The sequence below is a fragment of the Nicotiana attenuata genome, unplaced genomic scaffold (assembly GCF_001879085.1).
Source record: "Nicotiana attenuata strain UT unplaced genomic scaffold, NIATTr2, whole genome shotgun sequence".
In the NCBI taxonomy this organism is placed as follows: Eukaryota; Viridiplantae; Streptophyta; class Magnoliopsida; order Solanales; family Solanaceae; genus Nicotiana; species Nicotiana attenuata.
The window spans coordinates 98,853-122,408 of record NW_017671616.1 but is presented as its reverse complement, the minus strand read 5'-3'; positions in this window follow the sequence as shown (position 1 = coordinate 122,408).

The following is a 23,556-nucleotide window of genomic DNA, read 5'->3' as shown; positions in this document are numbered from 1 at the left end:
TAAGGTCATTCAGCTATTGGTTGGCTTCTAGGACAACTCTGGGTACGCTCGAGGACGAGCGTTTGTTTAAGTTGGGGAGAATGTGACAACCCGACCCGTCGTCACGTGAGTTACCGCCCCGTTTTCCCCATTTTCTATTTCTTTATGCTTCATTATCAGTGTTGGGTGTGAACGAGTTGATTTGGAGTGGTTCTAGAAGGAAATGAGACACTTAGTCTCTTTAAGGAAGGTTTGTTTTGGAAAAGTCAACCGGACGTTGACTTATGTGTTAGAGGGCTCGGATATGAATTCCGATGATTCGGTTAGCTTCGGGGGATGATTTGTGACTTAGGAGTGTGATCGGAAGTGATTTTGGAGGTCCGGTGTAGAATTAGGCTTGAATTGGCGAAGTTAGTATTTTGGCGAATTCCGGTTGATAGGTGAGATTTTGATCCGAGGGTCGGAATGGAATTCCGAGAGTTGCAGTAGCTTCGTTAGGTGATTTGGGATGTGTGTGCAAAATTTCAGGTCATTTGGAGGTGTTTTGATTGGGTTTTTGATCTAATGCGTGTTTCGGAAGTTTTGGAAGAACTTAGGCTTGAATTCGATGAGAATTGATGATTTTTGTGTTGTTGGATGTGTTTTTATGATTGGAACAAGTTTGAATAACGTTGTAGGATGCATTGGTATTTTTGGTTGAGGTTCCGGGGACCTCGAGGTGGTTTCGGGTGGCTAACGGGGAGTTTTGGTCTTGTAATGTTGCAGAACCTGTGTTGTTTCTGGTATTTCCGCACCTGAAAAGGAGTCGCAGGTGCGGTACCGCATATGCGGCGTAGAAGTCGCAGAAGCGGAAAGGGAGATGTCAGGCTGGACAGCAGATGCAGATAGGGAGCCGCACCTGCGGAGGCGCAGATGCGACTTGGGGACCGTAGATGCGGCCTGATGTTTTAGTGAAATTCCGCAGAAGTGGAAGTTGTGACCGCAGAAGCGGTCCCGCATAAGCGGAAACTTTACCGCAGAAGCAAAAGTGACTGGGCAAAGGCATTTAATTCCATCTTCGCGAATTTTTGAAAAAGTAACCTATTTCACTTCGGATTTGGAGAGTTTTTGGGCGATTTTGAAGAGGAAATTCAAGGACTTCGATCAGGCAAGCATTCTTGGACTTAGAACACGATTTTATCATGCAAATACATGAAATTAGACTGAAAACTCAAGGAATTAAGGTCAAAAATGGTGGTTTAGGGCTTGAAACCTAAGAGAAACAAAAATGGGAATTTGAGGGGTCATTTGGACTTCGATTTTGGTGTTCTTTATATGGATAGACTCATGGCGAGATAAGGAATCCGTTGATGGTAAATTTATTGATTTTCGAGAAGTGGGCCCGGGGCTTGGGCTTTTGCTAATTTCGGGAATTTCAATGTTTTTCGATTGTTTTCAATTGGGTATGTTCCCTTGGCATATTGTGACGTATTCGTTGTGGTTTTGATCAGATTCGACGCATGAGGAGGTGAATTCGAAAGGCAAGGGCATAGCAAGCTAGGACTTTGGCCAGCTTGAGGTTAGTAATAAATGTAAATGCTGTGTTGAGGGTTTGAAACCCCGAATTTGCACATTGTAGTGCTATGTTGAGGTGACTTGCACGCCGGATAACGGGCGTGGGATAGAGCACCGTCAGGGATTGTGACTTGGTCCGTCCCGCTTAATAAAAATTACTACCTAATTGATTGTAGTTTTGTGATATCCTTATAAAAATGGATTAATTGTTATAATTGGGCTTTGTGCCAACTACTTGAATCCTTCAGGGATTGATTTTACTGGTTTCTTACCATATTTATAGATGTTAAACCCTGTCCTGGTACTTAATACTGTGTTTGGAAACTTAGCCATTTTTCCTAAAGTAGAAGCTAAATTAATATTTTTAAATGAAGTTTGGGCTGAATATTTTTATACTATTATGTGATTTTTTTTTGGACTGAGTATGGGATCGGGCTGCACGCCGCAGTGGTATAATAATGATATTGATATGAGGCTAAGGGCCTGTTTGATGCCACGAGATGGCTTATTATTGCGCTTGGGCCATAAGGGGCCCCTCCCGGAGTCTGCACACCCCTAGTGAGCGCCATCGACGTTAAATAAATGGAGCGGGCTGCACGCCACAGCGGGGTACTGGAGAGTACCAGTTTATGTGTTGCATTGCATATTTTAATTGTCATTTATTCTTTATCTGTTGTGCTATTATTATAATTGTCTTCGCTGTTTTACTGTATGTATAGCTTTACCTTGTGTTTATTTGGGATCTCTTATCCTCAGACTTTATTTATATTTATTACTTTCTGGGTTGGAAGTACTCATAATACTCCCTGCACCTTGTGTGCAGATCCAGGTACACCACAGGGTGAGTGAGGATTTGTTTAGCTGAGCAGCAATATCCGGGAGTATCGAGGTAGCTGCATGGCGTTCGCAGCCTTGATCTCTCCCATCTATCTTTATCCTTTTATTCGCATTTTTCCTAGACAAACTTGTGATAGGTGAATATTCTGTATTAGAGGCTCATGTTCGTGACACCAGATTCCGTGGGCTGATTAGTATTTTATTTTGGGGTTTCGAATGTTAGAAACTATTTCAGAAATTCCGCATTAAATTTGGTATTTAGTTGTAAATATTTAATTATCCATTGTGATTAATCGGTCAAGGTTGTCTAAATGGTCGGGCTTGCCTAGCAGTGTGTTGGGCGCATCACGACCGGGGTTGGGTCGTGACAACGGGCTTATTTGTGGGGAAAATTTGCCTTTAGGGTTCTTAGGTTCTTATATTCATCCTATGGGAAGTATTTTGTTATGATTGAGTTGTCTAATTGCATAATTTACCTCTATATGCTCTATACGATGTTGTTAGCTTCCTCTAACTCTCACCTATTACTTGACCTTAATTGCCTTAATTGAATTAGTTGTTCTGTTGTTGTTTTGTTAAGGTTATTGTGTTTTTTTTAGTTTCTCTGTGATTCTCTTGTTGCTATGTAATCATACTCTTGGTGGTGGAACTTCCTTGTGATTGAATTCTTGGATAGTTGTTGATTCCCTTGCCGGGATGTTATTCTTTATATTGTTGATTTCCTTGCCGAAATATATTGTTTATATTGCGGATTCCCTTGCCGGGATATATTATTTACATTGTTGATTCACTTGCCGGGGTGTTATTGTTCATATTGTTGATTCCCTTGCCGGAATGCTATTGTTCACATCTGTTGGCTCGGGATACCAAGAGATTCCCAGCACATATATTGAGGATACCAAGAGATCCTCGGGATACAAGGAGATCCTCAGGACATATATTGAGGATACCAAGAGATTCTCGGGATACCAGGAGATCCCCAGCACATATATTGAGGATACCAAGAGATCCTCGGGATACCAAGAGATCCCCAGCACATATATTGAGGGTACCAAGAGATCCTCGGGATACCAAGAGATCCCCAGCACATATATTGAGGATACGAAGAGATCCCTAGCACATATATTGAGGATACCAAGAGATCCTCGGGATACCAAGAGATCCCCAGCACATATATTGAGGGTACCAAGAGATCCTCGGGATACCAAGAGATCCCAGCATATATATATTGAGGATACCAAAAGATCCTCGGGATACCAAGAGATCCCCCAAGTATTTACGTTTGGGACTACGGGGCGGAATCCTGGGAGATCCCCTGTCGATATTCTGTGAGTGTAAAAGCACGAAGGGTGATGCCGTGCACTTTCTGCTTGCTGTGTGTAATCGTTATTGTCAATTCAAGTGTTTTAACGGGTTAGATTCCCTTGCTGCTGTGATTCTTTGTGTTGGAACCCATAGTGTTGTCAATACCCCGCCATATATATATTTATATATATTTCAATACTTCAACCTCAATAATTTCTACATTTTTGACTCAATTAATTTTTCAACTAAATTTTCCTTAAATCGTCTGAGGTTGTGTTCTACTTAAAAGGAATTTCTACTAAGTTGTAAATTATTAAATCCCATGGTAAAGGTAATAATTCATTCGATGTTGTATTCTAATTAAAAATGGTACTTTCTTTATTCAAATAACTTCTAAAAATAACTTCATCTTTTCTCGATGGCTTTCCTAATTTGTTTAGAATTTGTAATTTACATATATTAGGATCTTGAACATCTTGAGTGCATTTGTACGGACATTATGTATTGTATAGCATGTGGATTTCTCTTGTTAAGAGTGAGATGGAAAAATATGGGAGCACAAGGTGCCACGTGTTTTGAAGGTTCGGAAGTTGAGATTATGATATGAGAAACCGAGGATTTGAGATGGTCGGGATTATGTATTAGGCATGATGTGAGTGGTTGAGTTGGCCTTGCCTTATTTATTTGGATACATTCTTACTTCTCTCTGTTCCTGTTTTGTCAGTGTAGATTTACTTGGTTATCTGATTTACTTGGTGTCGTTCGTTATTACCTGTATTCTCCCTTTATTATTCCTACTATTTGTAATTTGATTTCTCTCCGCTGTTGATATTACCTCGTTATGTTTATCTCGATATTTTATTATCATATCCTGTTCATTTCATTTGACCAGTAGGCGTCTTGACTGTTCCTCGTCACTCCCCCACCGAGGTTAGTCTTGATACTTACTGGGCAACGCTGTGGTGTGCTCATACTACACTTCTGCACATTTTTTTTGTGCAGATCCATGTATTGTTCGCTAGTAGCTGTGCGGATCCTTGCCGAGGAGACTCAAGGTAGCCCTGTTGCTTCGTTCGCAGGCTTCGGAATAACCTTCCTATTTTATATTCTCACTGTTTTACTTATTTCCATACGGTTGTGTTTAGAAATGGTAGTGAAACTCTGTAGAGCTTATGACTTGTACCACCAGATTTTGGGAAGATGTTCATTGAGTAAAGAATTTATTTTAGAAGAATTTTAGATGTTATTATTCATTATTGTTTTTCCGCAAATTAGTAGGCTTACCTAGTCCTTAAGACTAGGTGCCATCACGAAACCAAACGGAGGGGAAATTGGGTCGTGACATAGCCTTAACATACCTAGATGCAATAGGTATAGTTTATAAACACTTCAATGCAGATCCATATATATTCTCTGAGTGCATCGGGCGACTGTTGTACTATTTTAAACAAAATAATATTGTCTCTTACACATCAATAGCCCCATATGCAGATGATTTAGTTCAAGAGCACTATTTAGCTCTCTGGAGAAAGTATGGCCATCTAATTGACTATGTCAACTTCCAATTTTATGCCTATGCAAAAGGCCACAACCATTCCTCAATTCCTGCACTACTTTGAAACCCAGAGCAGTAACTATAAAGGAGGCAAGATTCTTGTGTGTTTTGGAAGTAATAATATTGGTGGCTTGTCTCCTAAACATGGACTCTTTGATGCATGTACCATACTAAGGAGTCAAGGAAAACTTCATGGTATCTTTATTTGGTCGGCAGATGACTCTAAAAAGGATCATTTTATCAATGAAAAGTTGTCACAGGATCTCTTAGCATGTTCAATTTGAATATTTTGCATTTATTCAATATAATCTTTTGTAAGCCATGACAAAAATAGAAAAATTGGAATGCAAAGAATGTTATTGTTTATTTTCAAGGCTTCGATAGAAAACGTGTTTGAGGTAGTCCTTTTATTGTGGTCTTAACATCACAATCCTGAAGCAAACTATCCCAGATTTTACAATTCCCAAATGTGCTAAAGCTTACTCTTCACATGGAAGTATTGAATATTGTCTGTTTAGTGCATTCCATGAAATAAGAGTCACACTTTGGCTTTGGTGAAGATTCATGGTGTTGCCACGTAATCCCTTTTGTTGGAGAATTTAAAGTTTATCCAATAATCAATTAGGTAGTATCCTGCTACCCGGTAATTAACCAATTACCCGCATAATTAAGAATTGTCTCAAATTACTTAAAATACTACTCACTTTTAACGCATTTTATATAACTTGCTATCATGGTCATGTGGTACCATATAAAATAAATACATACACTATTATTTTATTATAACATCCATGTAAAAACATGTATATTTTCTCAACTTCTAATTTTTTCTAATCTCATATAAAGGGTAAAAAATTTCGTACGCTTAATTCTTAAATTGGTAAAAAGAAAATCTTCTTTTCTTGTGAGAAAATAATTTCTATCTTTAAAATAATAAAAAATCTCATATACTTCCTCATATTATGTGTATAGTTTAAAATATATTTGAAAGTAGTAATATTAATAACTATATAAAATCATATTTTTTAAACTTTTTACAAAAATGTTCCACTCAATATAAATACCATCTCAAAATGTATCTAATGGTATCAAAGTTGTTAAACTTACGGGCTCTTATGGTCACAAATCCTCTGCAGAAAAGTACGGGATGTAAAATCAGGTCAGGGACCTACTGGTATATATAAAATAAAACAAGATAGAATGAAATATCACAGTAAAATAAAGACAAAAATTTAACAAGAATGAAATCATAGAAGATAACAGCTCAGCACACAGAGATAACAACAGGGGATCTTCCGAGATACCATCTCGTAGTCCCAAACAAAAATGTGTAGGGGGATCTCCCAGAATACCGTTCCGTAGATCAATGTAAATATGCAAGACTGGGGGATCTCCCATACCGTTCCATAGTCCCAAAGTAAATATGCGGCTCAGACAACGGAAATAACAGTTACAGCAAGAGAGCCTATAGTTTAGACTAAGTTCAAATCAAGGGAAGAAAAAAAAGAAAATTCACTAAACATGCTGCACAGAGTTCAGATAAACAATTAACGCAAGTACACATGTATTCTAAGCTACAGGGTATAACACATGCTGAAATAACTCAAATAAGAATGAAACAAGTTATTACTTAGCAGAATTGGGTTTTACAATAATTAGCCCGGGTACGTACTCGTGACCTCACGTACACGGCGCTCACATATAAAAAAGAATACCAAATCCTAAGGGAAGTTCCCCCCACAAGGTTAGGCAAGCCACTTACCTCGAACCAAGCTCAACCAATCAGTCACAATGCCTTTCCCACGAATATCCGGCTCCGTATGGCCCGGATCTAGTCAAAAGCAATTACATATCATAAATACAACTATAGTTAATATATTTAATGAAATCAAGGTTTAAACAAGAAATTCGAAAATCGCCCTAAAAAGCTTCCCTGAGCCCACATCTCAAAAACGGGTAAAAGTCACAAAATATGAACACCCATTCACTTACGAGTTCACTCATACCGAAAGTATCCAAATCTGATGTCAAAATCTCAATCAAAACCCAAAATCATAGTTGAAGAACTTCTTCCCATTTTCCCCAAATTTTCAACCCAAACCCGAAATATAATGATAGATTAGCAGGATATAATCAAAATCAAGTGTATAATCATTACCCAATTGTTGTCTCTGAAAATCCCTCAAAATCTCGCCCAAATCCAAGCTCCCAAACTCAAGTTTTGGTAAAAATGGCTAACCCTCGTTTTTGAAAAGTTTATATTCTGCCCAGGTGAACCTTATTCCCGAACGCGTCCACACACTCGCGTTCGCGTAGAACAAAACTTTATTGACCAAAATCCCTCTTTCGCGAACTCGAGGGTCCTCTCGCGAACAAGTAGAACAATTGTGATGACCCAAAAGATCATCACTTGCTTTTAAACTGAATTCTGTGTTCTGAGGCCTTAAAATCCTCTTTTATCTTCACCTCGATTTGCGTGTGCAGTCCGAGCGTGTAGCCGAAAAGCTGTTATGTGAAAAATCTGTGAAATATTGAAATTTTAACTTAAAATACATTTAAGTTGTTCGGTCAACATATTGGTAAACGGACCCGGACCCGTAATTTGACGGTCCCGGACGGTCCGTAGAAAAATATGGGACTTGGGCGTATGTCCGGAATCGAATTCCGAGGTCCCAAGCCCGAGAAATGAATTTTTAAAGAAAATTATTTTCTGAAATTGTTTAAAGAATTTAGAAATGAAATTTGATTAGAACATGTTGGTATCGGCCCGTATTTTGATTCCGGCGTCTGGTACAGGTCTTATATATGATTTAAGATGATTCTGTGAAATTTGGTGAGAAACGGATGTCATTTGACGTGATTCGGACTTTAAATGAAAAATTTGATGCTTTAAGAAGTTTTGGAATAATTCAATGATATTTAATTGGATGTTAATGATGTTAATTTGGCGATTTGATCGCACGGATAAGTTCATATGATGTTTTTGAGTTAGTATGCATGTTTGGTTTAGAGCCTCGAGGGCTCGGGTGAGTTTCGGAAGGTTTTGAACTTAGAAAAAGTTGTAGGTTTTCAGCTGTTGGTATTCTGATATGTCCTTCTTCGCGTTCGCGGGAGGACCCTCGCGAACGCGATATGTTAATTTTTGCTGAAGGAAATTCCTTCTAGGCGAATGCGTAATCCAGGTCGCGAATGCGAGGTGTTGGGGGGTCTTCCCTTCGTGAACGCGGTCCTGTCCACGCGAACGGGAAGGCTAATAGCCTGGGCAGGGGGAGGGGTGCTATGCCCTACGCGAACGCGACCACTTGGACGCGAACGCGAGGGCTCGAGGAGTCTCTTCTCCGCGAACGCGACCCACTTACATGAACGCGAAGGCCTAACATGCTTGACTCATCGCGAACGCGATGGGCCTGTCGCGAAAGTAGATTCACCCAGTTATTTTAAAAGACCAGAACAGTAGCCATTACGGGATTCAACCAAAATTTCATAACTTCTTCTTTTCAACTCCAAATTGGGCAATTTTTGAAAGGGGATTTTACCACCAATTCATAGGTATGAAATCTTAGACTCATTTTTCTTCAATTTCCATTAACAAACATCAGATTTCTAGGCTTAAATCATGTGATTAAGGGTAGAAAATTGGGGATTTGGCTAGAGTTAAGGCTTTTTATATATTTGTGATTTAGACCTCGTTTTGGGGTTAAATTTTGGAACTAATTATATATTCGCGCTCGTGGGTGAATGGGTGATCGGGTTTTGGTCTGAACCTCGTGTTTTGAATAAGCGGGCCCGGGGTCAATTTTTGACTTTTTGGGAAGAATGACTAGAAAACTATAATTAAGTATTGGAATTGGATTGTTTAGCATATATTGATGTTATTAAGTCGATTATGTATAGATACAATTGATTTGGAGCCAAATTTGAAAGGAAAGGCGGTGTTTGAGGATTGAGTTGGCCGTGGAAGTTCGAGGTAAGTGTTCGGTCTAACCTTAGCTTGTGGGATTAGGAGTTGAGTCCTACTTGCTATTTGCTTCTTGTTGAGTACGACGTATAGGCATGGTGACGAGTATCTATACGTCGATGTCGAGCATGACCGTGAGTCTTAAATTGATATTATTGTGTTCTTATATGATACTACGGATGCTTTAATTGATGATTCTCGATATAGAGCAAGGATTAAATTTGTTCTCGTGGGAATTACTTATGATTTGGATATTGGTGTTAGTTGGGATGAATAGAGGTTGAGTTAAGATTGGTTATAGTTGATTCTCCCTTGCCGGGACGTATTTACTTTTATTGTTGATCCCTTGTCGGGATAGTGTAGTTTATTGTTGATCCCTTGCCGGGATACTTGGTATGGTTGTTGCTAAAGGCATATATATATATATAGGGATCGGGTTTCACGCCGCAACAATATTATAAATATGGATCGGGTTGCACGCCACAACAATACCAAATATGGATCGGGTTGCACGCCGCAACAATATTATATTTTATTGGATCGGGTTGCACGCCGCAACAATATTATATTGGATCGGGTTGCACGCCACAACAGTGGTAAATATTATATTGGATCGGGTTGCACGCTGCAACAGTGGTAAATGTTAAGGGATCGGGTTGAGCGCCGCAACAGTACTATTATTGTTTTGTTGTAGATTCTGAGTTGTTCTCTCGTATTTCTCTTAAGTTCCTGCTGGATTTGACATTATCCGCCGTAGCATGTACCCCCCTCCCATTTAAATTGATTATTTCTGTTTATTTTCCGCTGTATATTATATAACTGCACAGGTTTATCTGGAGTCTGGTCCTAGCCTCGTCACTACCTCGCCAGGGTTTGGCCATGCACTTAACAGCACATGGGGTCGATTGTGCTGATGCTACACTCTGCACTATGTGCAGATACCGGAGCAGCATTTGGACAGTAGTACTTGGGAGCCAGCCTTCAGTCCATCCAGAGATCCCGAGGTAGTCCTGCAGGCGTCCGCAGGCCCGGCGTTCTCTTCTATCTCATTACGTACTATGTTTTTCATTAGAATTCGAGACAGATTGTATTTCTTTCAGACTTTTATTGTAGTAATCTTAGTCCGTCCGTGAATATTGTGACACCAGATTCCGGGTAGAGGAGTATATTGGCATTGTAGTACTGGCTTGGTCATTTTTAGTTGCTTAAGTCTTCCGCTTATTTCTGTTTATCGTAAATTTTAATATGTTGATTACCTGTTAACTCAAGTTGTTAAAAAAGATTAAAATGAAAGAGTTAAGAATTTTTATATTTCGTGGCTTGCCTAGCTTCTACGAGTGGCACCATCACGACTCCCGAGGGTGGGAAATTCGGGTCGTGACAAGTTGGTATCAGAGCTCTAGGTTACATAGGTCTCACAATTCACGGACAAGCTTAGTAGAGTCTGAGGGATCGGTACGGAGACGTCTGTATTTATCCCCCAGAGGCTACAGAGTTAGGAAAAACTTCACATTTGTTCTTTCTTGTCGTGCGGTTTGGTTTCTCAATGCTAATTGAACTTCTACTCTGTTCTTTCGCAGATGGCGAGAACACGCGCTTCCTCATCTATCGATCAGCAGCCCAAGTCCCCAGCAGCAGCTTCCACGAGGGGCAGAGGGCGAGGCCGAGGCGTGCTAGAGGCCGAGGCGGGGGCAGAGCTCAACCCAGAGCAGCAGCACCAGTAGCGGAGCCTCAGGTTCATTTTGATGATGAGGTTACGGCCCCAGTGGTTTCGGTGGGCCCATCTCAGGTCCCAGAGGGGTTTATTGGCACCCCAGTTCTTCAGGATGCTCTGGTCCATCTAGTGGGCCTTATGGAGAGTGTCACCCGAGCAGGTCTACTTCCTGTAGCACCAGTCGTCTCTCAGGGTGGAGGAGGAGCCCAGAATCCTGCTACTCGCACTCCGGAGCAGGTAGCTCCCCTGTTTCAGACTCCAGCAGCTCAGCCAGTTGGAGCAATTCAGCCGGGTGTGGTAGTTCAGACCGGCGATGGTGCAGTTATGTCTGCCGATGCTTTGTGGAGATTGGACAGGTTCACCAAGCTCTTCACTACTACTTTCAGCGGTGCATGTACTGAGGATCCCCAGGATTATCTAGACAGTTGTCATGACGTTCTCAGGAACATGGGGATAGTAGAGACCAATGGGGTCGATTTTGCTACTTTTCGCTTATCTGGATCCGCCAAGACTTGGTGGAGAGATTATTGCTTGGCTAGACCAGCCGGATCACCAGGTTTGACTTGGGAGCAGTTCACTCAGCTATTTCTGGAGAAGTTTCTCCCCATCACTCAGAGAGAGGCATATCGGAGGCAGTTTGAGCGTTTCCAGCAGGGTTCTATGACCGTTACTCAGTATGAGACCAGATTCATCGACTTGGCTCGTCATGCTCTTATCATACTTCCCACCGAGAGAGAGAGAGGGTGAGGAGGTTCATTGATGGACTTATTCAGCCGATTCGTCTTCAGATGGCTAGAGAGGCTGGGAGTGAGATATCTTTCCAAGAGGCGGCCAATGTGGCCCGGAGAGTTGAGATGGTTCTATCACAGGGGGGTGGTTATAGGGCAGACATAGACCCCGTCAGATAGGCAGATTCAGTGGTGCCTCATCTGGAGGCAGGGATTCGTATGCTAGATGCCATCCTCCTAGGCCCTTTCAGTCAGCACTTCAGGTTTCTCACGGTGCTTCAGGTGGCCGTGGTTCTCACATGCAGTATTCTGATCAGTAGCCCTACAGTGCACCACCAGCTCCTATCAGTGCACTGCCGCTCCAGAGTTTTTGGGGTGGTCATTCAGGTCTCCAGGGTCAGTCTCAGTTTCCTCAGCCGCAGCACTCAGGAGGATGCTATGAGTGTGGTGAGTATGGTCATATCAGGAGGGCTTGTCCGAGATTGGTAGGTACTCAGTCGCAGCAGTAGGGTTCCCGTGCTATGGTTCAGGCACCAGGTGTTCCACAGCCCGCCCAGCCAGCTAGAGGTGGGGGTAGAGGTGCTAGAGGTGGAGGTAGAGGTCCTAGAGGTGGAGCTTAGGCCGCTAGAGGTGGAGGCCAGCCAGCGGCAGACCGTCCCAGAGATGTGGTTCAGGGTGGTGGGGCTCAGCCCCGATGTTATGCTCTTCCACCCAGGCCCGAGGCTGAGGCTTCCGATGCAGTTATTATAGGTACCATTCTGGTTTGTGGCAGAGATGCTTTAGTTTTATTTGATCCAGGGTCTACATACTCGTATATGTCATCTTATTTTTCACCGTACCTGGTCATGCCTAGTGATTCCTTGAGTGCTCCTGTTTATGTGTCTACACCGGTGGGTGATTCTATTATGGTAGATCGAGTCCATCGTTCTTGTATTGTGGTGATTGGGGGTCTTGAGACTCGTGTAGATTTGTTGCTTCTGGACATGGTTGATTTCGATGTCATATTGGGGATGGACTGGTTGTCACCTTACCATGCTATCTTGGATTGTCATGCCAAGACTGTGACCTTAGCCTTGCCGGGTTTACCCCATTTAGAGTGGAGAGGGACTCCTGGTCATTCTACCCGTAGTGTTATCTCTTATGTGAAGGCTCGGCGTATGGTCGAGAAGGGGTGTTTGGCCTATTTGGCTTATGTTCGCGATTCTGGTGCTGAGGTCCCTTCTATTGTTTCTGTGCCCGTTGTTCGGGAGTTTCCTAAGGTATTTCCTTCAGACCTGCCGGGTATGCCACCCGACAGGGATATTGACTTTTGCATTGATTTGGCTCGGGGCACTCAGCCCATTTCTATCCCGTCGTATTGTGTGGCCCCGCCTGAGTTGAAAGAGTTGAAGGAGCAGTTGCAAGACTTGTTTGAGAAGGGTTTTGTTGGACCTAATGTTTTGCCTTGGGGTGAGCCGGTGTTGTTTGTTAAAAAGAAGGATGGGTCGATGCGAATGTGCATAGATTACCAGCAATTGAACAAGGTTAAAATCAAGAATAAGTATCCGCTGCCGAGGATTAATGATTTGTTCAATCAGCTTCAGGGTGCCAAGGTATTTTCAAAGATTGACTTGAGATCTGGCTACCATCAGTTGAGGATTAGGGCATCCGATGTCCCTAAGACAGCTTTCCGCACTCGGTACGGGCATTATGAGTTCTTGGTGATGTCATTCGGGTTGACAAATGCCCCAACAGCTTTTATGGATTTGATGAACCGAGTGTTCAGGCCTTACTTGGATTGGTTCGTGATAGTCTTTATTGATGATATTTTGATATATTCCCGCAGCCGGGAGGAGCACGAGCAGCATCTTAGAGTGGTTCTTCAGACTCTGAGGGATAGTCAGTTGTATGCTAAGTTCTCGAAGTGTGAGTTCATGTTGAGTTCAGTTGCATTTCTGGGTCATGTTATATCAGCACAGGGTATTAAGGTTGATCCGAAGAAGATTGAGGCAGTCAAGAACTGGCCTAGACCAGCATCATCTACAGAGATTCGGAGTTTCTTGGGATTGGCAGGCTACTATCGTCGGTTCGTGGAGGGGTTTTCATCTATTGCAGCCCCGATGACCAGGTTGACCTAGAAGGGTACCCAGTTCAGATGGTCGGATAAGTGTGAGGCGAGCTTTCAGAAGCTCAAGACAGCTCTGACTACAACATCGGTGTTGGTTTTCCCTACAGGTTCAGGGTCGTATACAATTTATTGTGATGCTTCTCGTATTGGACTTGGTGCAGTGTTGATGCAGGATAGCAAGGTCATTGCCTATGCTTCGCGGCAGTTGAAGATTCATAAGAAGAACTATCCGGTTCATGATTTGGAGTTGGCATCAATTTTTCACGCATTGAAGATTTGGAGGCATTATCTGTATGGCGTGGCATGTGAGGTGTTCACGGATCACAAGAGTCTTCAGTATTTGTTCAAGCAAAAGGAGTTGAATTTGAGGCAGAGGAGGTGGTTGGAGTTGTTGAAGGATTATGATATCACCATCTTATATCATCCGGGAAAGGCCAATGTGGTGGCCGATGCTTTGAGTAGAAAGTCAGCTAGTATGGGCAGTCTTGCTTATATTTCGGTCGGTGAGAGGCCGCTTGCTTTGGATGTTCAGGCCTTGTCCAATCAGTTCGTGAGGTTGGATGTTTCTGAGCCCAGTCGTTTGTTAGCTTGCACAGTCGCTCGTTCTTCATTATTGGAGCATATCCGTGATCAGCAGTATGATGATCCCCATTTGTGTGTCCTTAGAGACACGGTGCAGTGCGGAGGTGCCAAGCAGGTTACCTTAGATGATGATGGAGTTTTGAGATTGCAGGGTCGAGTTTGTGTGCCTAATGTGGATGGGCTTTGGGAGTTGATTTTAGAGGAGGCCCATAGTTCCAGGTACTCTATTCATCTGGGCGCCGCAAAGATGTATCAGGATTTGCGGCAGCATTATTGGTGGCGGAGAATGAGGAAAGATATTGTTGCATATGTCGCTCGGTGTTTGAATTGTCAGCAGGTTAAGTACGAGCATCAGAGGCCCGGTGGTTCATTTCAGAGGATTGAGCTTCCCGAGTGGAAATGAGAGCGGATCATTATGGATTTCGCTGTTAGACTCCCGCAGACTCGGAAGAAGTTTGACGCAGTGTGGGTCATTGTTGATAGGCTGACCAAGTCAGCGCATTTCATTCCTGTGGCAGTCTCCTATTCTTCTGAGAGGTTAGCTGAGATCTATATCTGGGAGATTGTTCGCCTTCATGGTGTGCCCGTGTCTATTATTTCGGACCGAGGTACGCAGTTTACCTCGCGTTTCTGGAGAGCAGTTAAGCGAGAGTTGAGCACAGCATTTCATCCCCAGACAGACGAGCAGTCCGAGCGGACTATTTAGATTTTGGAGGATATGCTCCGAGCTTGTGTCATTGACTTTGGAGGCTCGTGGGATCAGTTTTTGCCTTTAGCAGAGTTTGCCTACAACAACAGCTACCAGTCGAGTATCCAGATGGCTCCTTATGAGGCTTTATATGGTAGGCGGTGTCGGTCTCCGATAGTCATCACAGGAATGAAATGAGCTGACTTGGTCAGCCTATCCACAATCACCCAAACTGCATCAAACTTCCGCTGAGTCCGTGGGTGTCCAACAATGAAATCCATAGTGATCCGCTCCCATTTCCACTCTGGAATATCTAACTTCCAAAGGAATCCACCCGGCCGTTGATGCTCATACTTCACCTGCTGGCAATTTAGACACTGGGCTACATATTCCACTATGTCTTTCTTAATTCTACGCCACCAATAATGCTACCTCAAGTACTGATACATCTTCGTGGCACTGGGATGAATGTAGTACTACGAGTTGTGAGCCTCCTGAAGAATCAACTCATGTAATATGTCCACATTGGGCACACATAGCCTACGCTACATCCTCAATGCACCATCATCTCTAATAGTAATCTCCTTAGCATCACCGTGATGAACCCTGTCCTTAAGGACATGCATATGAGGGTCATCATACTAGCGCTCCCTGATACGATCATAAAGAGAAGACTGGGAGACCGCACAAGCCAAAACTCGACTCAGCTCAGAAATATCCAATCTAACTAACTGGTGGCTAAGGCCTGAACATCTAGTGCCAATGGCCTCTCTGCTGCTGGCAAATATGCTAAGCTCCCCAAACTCTCCGCCTTGCAACTCAAGGCATCGGCCACCACATTGGCCTTCTCGGGATGGTATAAAATGGTGATATCATAATCCTTAAGCAGATCTAACCACCTCCGCTGACGCAAGTTAAGATCTTTCTGCTTACAGATACTGCAAACTCCAGTGATCAATGTAGATCTCACAAGGGACATCGTACAAATAGTGCCGCCAAATCTTCAAAGCATGAACAATAGATGCTAACTGAAGGTCGTGGACATGATAGTTCTTTTCATGCACCTTCAGCTGTCTGGACGCGTAGGCTATCACCCTACGGTCCTGCATCAATACCGCGCCAAGACTAATTCGCGACGCATCACAATAAACAGTATAAGACCCCGAACCTGTAGGCAATACCAATACTGGGGCTGTAGTCAAAGCTATCTTTAGCTTTTAGAAGCTCTCCTCACACTCCTCCGTCCACCTGAACGGAGCACCCTTTTGGGTCAGCCTGGTCATAGGCGCTGCAATAGATGAGAATCCCTCAACAAATCGACGGTAATACCCCGTCAAACCAAGGAAATTCCGGATCTCCGTAGCCGAGGAAGTCCTGGAACAACTCTACACTGCCCCTACCTTCTTCGGATCCACCCTGATCCCTTCACTCGACACCACATGACCTAAAATGCCATAGAATCTAACCAGAACTCACATTTCGAGAACTTTTCATATAACTTCTTTTCTCTCAAGGTCTGAAGCACAGTCCTTAGGTGCTGCTCATGATCCTCCGACTTTGGGAGTACACCAGAATGTCGTCAATGAACACAACGAGGAATGAATCAAGATAAGGCCGAAATACAATGTGCATCAAATGTATAAATGTTTTTTGGCGTCGGTCAGCCCAAATGACATCACAAGGAACTCGTAATGACCATACCGAGTCCTAAAAGTAGTCTTCAGGATATCTGGCTCCAAAATCTTCAACTGATGATAACCTGAACGCAAGTCAATCTTGGAAAACACTCTGGCACCTTGTAGCTGATCAAATAGGTCATCAATACGAGGCAAAGGATACCGGTGCTTCACTGTAACTTTGTTCAACTGGTGATAATCAATGCACATACGCATAGAACCATCCTTTTTCTTCACAAAGAAGACAAGAGCACCCCAATGTGACACACTGGGCCGAATGAAGCCCTTATCAAGCAATTCTTGTAACTGTTCGTTCAACCCTTTCGACTCAGGAGGGGCCATACGATATGGAGGAATAGAGATAGGTTGAGTGCCCAACAACAAATCAATGCCAAAATCAATATCTATGTCGGGCGGCATGCCCGAAAGATCAGCTGGAAACACATCTGGAAAAGTCTCTCGCTACTGGAATGACTCAACTGATGGGTATCAATATTGACATCTCTCACATAAGCTAGATACGCGTCACACCCCTTCTCAACCATTCATTGAGCTTTAAGAAAGGAAATAACCCTGATGGGAGTGTAATCTAAGGTACCCCTCCACTCTAATCGCGGTAAACTTGGCATAGCCAGCGTCACGGTCTTGGCGTGACAATAAAGAATAGCATAATGGGGCGACAACAAGTCCATGCCCAAGATAACATAAAAGTCTACCATGTTGAGTAATAATAAATCGGCTCTGGTCTCAAAACCACTAAGAGCCATCAAATAGGACCGATACCGCAGTCCACAACAAGAGAATCTCCAACAGGAGTAGACATATAAACAGGGGAACTCAAAGAATCTTGAGATATGCCCAAATGCGAGGAAAAATAAGATGACACATAGAAATAAGTGGATCCTGGATCGAATAGAACTGATGCATCTCTATGACAGACCAGAACAATACCTGTAATGACAAAATCGAAAGCAACTGCCTCTATACGATTAGGAAGGGCATAGTATCTGGCCTGGCCTCCCTCTCTAGGGCGACCTCTACCTCCCCGACCTCCACCTCGAGCTAGCTGAGCAAGTGGAGTGGCAGCTGGTGCTGTAATAATATCCTGGGGACCCTGTGGAGCACGCTGTGGCTGAGAAGTCTGTGGAGGTGCACCCCTCCTATGTCTGGGGCCATCCCTCACCATATGGCGAGTGTCGTCACACTCAAAACAGGCTTTGGGAGGACGCGACTGTTGTGGCTGACTCAGGCTAGTTCTGTTGGACTGACCACTAAAAGCACCCCGTGCAGGAGGCACACTAGATACTGTAGGTGCATAATAAGGCTCCTAAGTCCTAGAAGGGGCTGGAACACCACATGCGACTGGAAGAGCTGAATGAACGGGGAGACTCAAATAGCCCCTACCATGCGAACTCCAGCTAGGGCAGAGCACCAGAATAATGGCCAGACTCTCGAGACCTCTTGTCCTCTCTCTCCTCCCTCTCCTGAGCAAGCATGCCCTCCACTCCCCTTGCAATACTCACCACCTGCAGATATGAGATATCCATCTCTAACTCCCGGGCCATGCTGGTCCTGATGTTGGGATTGAGTCCCTCAATAAACCGACGGACCCTCTCTCAAACTGTAGAAACCTAGGTCGGTGCATGTCTAGCCAAGTCACTGAAACAAACTGCATACTCTGAAATAGTCATAACACCCTAGCGCAACTGCTCAAACTCTGCGCACCATACGTCTCTAAGGCTCTGAGGGAGATACTCTCTCAAAAACATATCCAAGAACTGAGTCCATGCAAGTGAATCTACCTTAGCTGTACTGTCCAACTCATAAGCATGCCACCACTGATAGGCTGCTCCCACAAGCTGAAACGCAGTGAAATAAACCCCACTCAACTCTGCTATGCCCATAGTACAGAGGATACGGTAGCACTCCTCCAGAAATCCCTGAGCATCCTCTGACGCTAGGCCACTGAATATGGGAGGGTCGTACTTCTTGTACCTACACTACTCCTCCTCTGAAACTGTTGCCCTACCCTCGGGCTGAACTGGGGCTACAGGTGGAACCGATGTAACCTCTAAAATCTGATTAACCTGAACCCGTTGCTTTGGGGTGCAAGCGGCGGGAGTCTGTGCTCCTCCCCCGGCCTGAGATGTAGGTGGAGCAAGGGAAATCAACCCTGCCTGAGCTAGAGTACCGAACATGCTCAGGAACTGCGACAAGGTCTCCTGAAGAGCTTGTGTAGTAGTAGTAGGAGTCTCAGGTGCCTGTGCTCTGACTGGAGCTACTGGTGGCTTCTCTATAGTAGCTCGCTCGGGTGCTCTGGTTGCACCACGCGGGTGTCCTCGGCCCCTACCTCGGCCCGACCTCTAGCGGCTCTAGTAGGGGGCGCGAGTGCCTGGTCATCTCTGGTTGCACGTGTCCTCATCATCTGTAAGAGAATAGAAGACAGAAGTTTAAAATTTTGATGTCAATAATTTCGCACAACAAGGAATCCAAAGAAGTGAATTTTGTTCCTAACAGTTCCATAGCCTCCCGAAGATAAGTACAGACGTATCCGTACCAATCCAGGAGACTCTAATAAACCGGCTTGTAACTCACGACACCTATGAACCTAGCGCTCTAATACCAACTTGTCACGACTCAAATTCTCCCTCCGTGAATTGTTGTGACAGCACCTAGTCTCTATGACTAGGTAAGCCTAACACTTTGCGGAAATGAAATGAAGAACATGAAAATCAACAACATTAGCAGGTATTTTTAAATAAGCAAAATAGATGCCGCTCGCATATACAATAATCAACTCTCGAAATATACATAACACTCCCAAGAACTGGAACACCGTAAGTCACAAGATTCTACAAATTTCTAACTGTTCTATACGTCAGTGTCTATAGAAATAAGGGAAGAATTAACATAAAGGGATAGAGGGGGGACTCCGAGGTATGCGGATACAGGCAGATGTACCTTGAAGTCTCCTGGAAGCAGCAACCATGCAACTAAACTCGAGGCTAGTAGGAGGTACCTGGATCTGCACATGATAAACATGTGCACGAGAGGCGTGAGTACACCACAACGGTACCCAGTAAGTGCCAATCCTAACCTCGGTCGAGTAGTGACGAGGTCAAGTCAGGGTCTTACTAGTATATATATAAATAATAAAACAAGATAGAATGAAATATCGCAGTAAAATAAATACTGAAATTTAACAAGAATGAAATCATAGAAGATAACATCCCAGTACACAGAGATAACAACAGGGGATCCCCCGAGATACCGTCACGTAGTCCCAAACGTAAATGTGCCGGGGGATCTCCCGGAATACCGTTTCGTAGTTCCAAAGTAAATATGCAAGGCAGGGGGATCTCCTGGAACACTGTTTCGTAGTCCCAAAGTAAATATGCAAGACAGGGGGATCTCCCGAAATACCGTTCCATAGTCCCAAAGTAAATATGCAGCTCAAACAACGGAAATAACAGTTACAGCAAGAAAGCCTACAGTTTAGACTAAGTTCAAATCAAGGAAAAAATAGAAAATTCACTAAACATGCTGCACAGAGTTCAGATAAATAATTAAGGCAAGTAGACCTGCTATTCTAAGCTACATGGTACAACACATGCTGAACTAACTCAAATAAGAAGGAAACAGGTTATTACTTATGATAATAGGTAAATTAGACTATAATTAGGCCCTAAAGAATCACATTTTTGTATAGCTTTTTACGGTAAAAAGTGATAACAAAATGCTCTAATTAGTGCTTTTCATGCTTTGCAGGCTATATCCAATAAAAGAAGTCTGTGGAGTACTTTTGGGATCAATTACGGAGAAAAGGAGGCCAATCATACAATATCCACAAAGTGCACCAAGCGAAGGGACAAAACTAGAACTGAAGCTGGTATGTCGCTGTCCGGGCGTAACCGCGGTAGGACCGCGGCAGAACGCTGCTGCAGATTCTGAAGGCCACTCTGGCCGCGGTCCTGGCATAACCGCGGTAGGACCGCGGCAGGACGCGTAAACTTCAGGGACCAAGTGCAAAACACAGGATTTTAAGCCCTAAACCCTATATTAAACGAAGGAAGCCGGCCAAGAAGGAGGAGAATGATTTTTGGAAGTGAAAAATATCAGAAGGAAGGGCAAGAGGCAAGGAGGATCGTTGGGCATCAATCTTTAATCTTCTTCTTTGTTCTTTTACCTTTGAATATGAATTCTTTTGTGATTTTTGTTATTTTCATGAGTAGCTAACTTTTCTAATCTAAGGTTTTGGTGGAACCCGTTGGGGATGAATTTATTGTGATGTTAATATAGTTTTGATTGGTTGTTAATCTCTATTTGTTCAACTACATTCTTGTTGTAGTTGATTGAAGGGCCCTCAATTAGCTGTTCCTATTTATTATGTATCTACTTGAGAGATAGTGCATATTTAGGTATTTGTTTGAACAACATCACTCCCGGAGTATAGACGAGAGTCATAACCGAGGGTTTAGAGGTTGGATTAGAGATAACGATACCTCGGGNCAGCTTCTGATTGTCTTTCTTCATTTTCATTGAAAGGTTCTTTTTGTTGTCAACGATTGATTTCGCAAAAATGCAAGTGATCGAGATTCCGATTGTCTTTCTTCATTTTCATTAAACCTTATAGCTTGAGAGGTTCTCTTTGTTGTCAACGACGAAACCTTTTGGTTTCGCAAAGATGCGAGTGATCCAGCTGGAATGCGGTTGGATATTTTTTGTTTTTGCTTGAACACCCTTCTTGATTCATGACTATTAAAATCTCTGCCAGATTCAAAAAAGCAAACGCGGCACTGTAATTTTCAAGTAAGTTGTTCTACTTTTCTTTTGTTTTGTGTACTTTGCATTATGTCGTAGTTACTGTGTAGAATTCTTGATTTTGGTTGCAATGGGGTCTTAGACTCCAAATTTGGTGTTGTAGATGGTGTTTGGGGTTGATTTGTGTAGAAGTGGGGGTGTGTTCTTTGTTGACAATTTTTGTGTGGGGTGAGGTGCAGCATGTGGCTTGGGAGTTGTCTTTTTTGTCAAATTACTCGTCTATGGAAGGCCATGTGGGTGGGTGGTGGTAGCACTTAACAGTTATTAATTTGTGGAAGCTTGCGTGGGGTCTTATAAGGCGGAATTGTAGCATTGATAGTGGTGTGGGGGCAATAGTGGATGTTGTCAACTTTGGCACCTTACTAGATGGTTATACTGGCCAAGTTTGACAAAAGGGAACTGTTTGGTGCCAGCGGGTCGCGAAGTCTGAGTAACCATCCGACTGGCACATGTTAGGCTGCACCTGATCGTTATACTGAATTGATTGCAGGTACTATGGCCCGAAAGAAGCGTAGGAACACGGAAAGCACTTCTGAATTGCCGACGTATGATGCCACCCGGTTCGAGTCACGGGAGGCAGAGGACAGGTTTCATGCTAAAGCTACAAAAAGCTTTGTCCCTAAGATTGCTATTGACAGGGCTGCCCTCCGTGTAGAAAAATCGGACATGTACGAGGAAATCAGACGGAGGGGGATGGAGTTCTTGTTCGAGGAACCTGAAACGGCCAACCCAATGATGGTCCGGGAGTTCTATGCGAACTGCCCGGAACATATGTGCCGTTCTGTGATTGTGCGGGGCAAAGTGGTAGATGCCTCATTACTGAAGATTCGCTAGGTTTTGCAGCTGCCTCCGTTCACTGGTGAAACTGATTATTACCACAACTCCCCAAGGGTCGATTGGGACACTCTGATTGAGACAATATGCTTAGGGGGACGGCCAGTTTGGATACAGGAGTACATGACCCTTCATTCCAGGTCGTTCACATGGGAGGCTAAGTGCTGGTTCACCATTATTTGCAGCAGGTTATTGCCCACGGGCAACACGTGAGATGTGAACAGCTTACGGGCTCTATGGGTTTGGTGCTTCGTAACCAAGAAGGACTTTGATGTAGCGAAACTCATTGGAGATGAAATGTTCCTCCGGTCACATCTGATGTCTAAGGGGTTTTACTTCCCCTCACTTGTGACGCGGTTATGTCTGCTGGCTGATGTCCCCGCCAGTCCTACGGATGGAACTTTGACCACAAGAGCAACATTCAGAGCTGCGAAGATCACAGTGGGCAGAGATGCACCCACACCCATTGAGCTTGACGACGATGATGACGCCCCAGCACCCATGGCACCACCCAAGAGATCTTTTGATGTAGACGGATCCTCTCGGCGACCCCAGACTGGGGAAGGACTCTCTAGATCACACTCCAGCCGACCCAGGTTGCCTTCTTTGGAGGAAGAGGTGGCAGAACTTCGCACCTCGGTAGATGGCCTGCATGTACGTTTGGATGCCATGTCTAGACGGCAGGCCAGGTCTGAGAGCCGGATGATGGCTTGGTTCCGCGCTATAGGGAGGGCTTGTAAAATGGACCTCAACACTGTCTCCAACTCCGAGTGATGACCAGGGAAGTTTTCTTACCCTTCTGCACTTTATTTGTTTTATGACATGGGGACATGCCATATTCTTTTTGTGTGGGGTGGGAGACTTGATTTAGTGTTGTGTATTGTTAGTGTATATATGCATTAAGTATGTTGTAGTTCTGTGCCTCTGTTTTTGTGCATAATTGTTTGTACTTATCTTAGACGTCACCGACTTGGCCCAACGACGGACACTTGTCGACGGGTTTTCTTGAGGGCTAAGGTCGGATTAAATAAAAAAATCAGAAAATGTAGGAGACCCTTCCTGATGACGGACCACTTAGACAGTATGCTTGAGGGAAGTAGTCTAATAATATAAAAAAACAAAACGAAAACAAAACAAAAAAAACGAACAAACGAATTTTATTTATTATTTATTTCTTTTAGTTAGTGTAGTATACCTTCGGTTTCTTTTGTACTACGT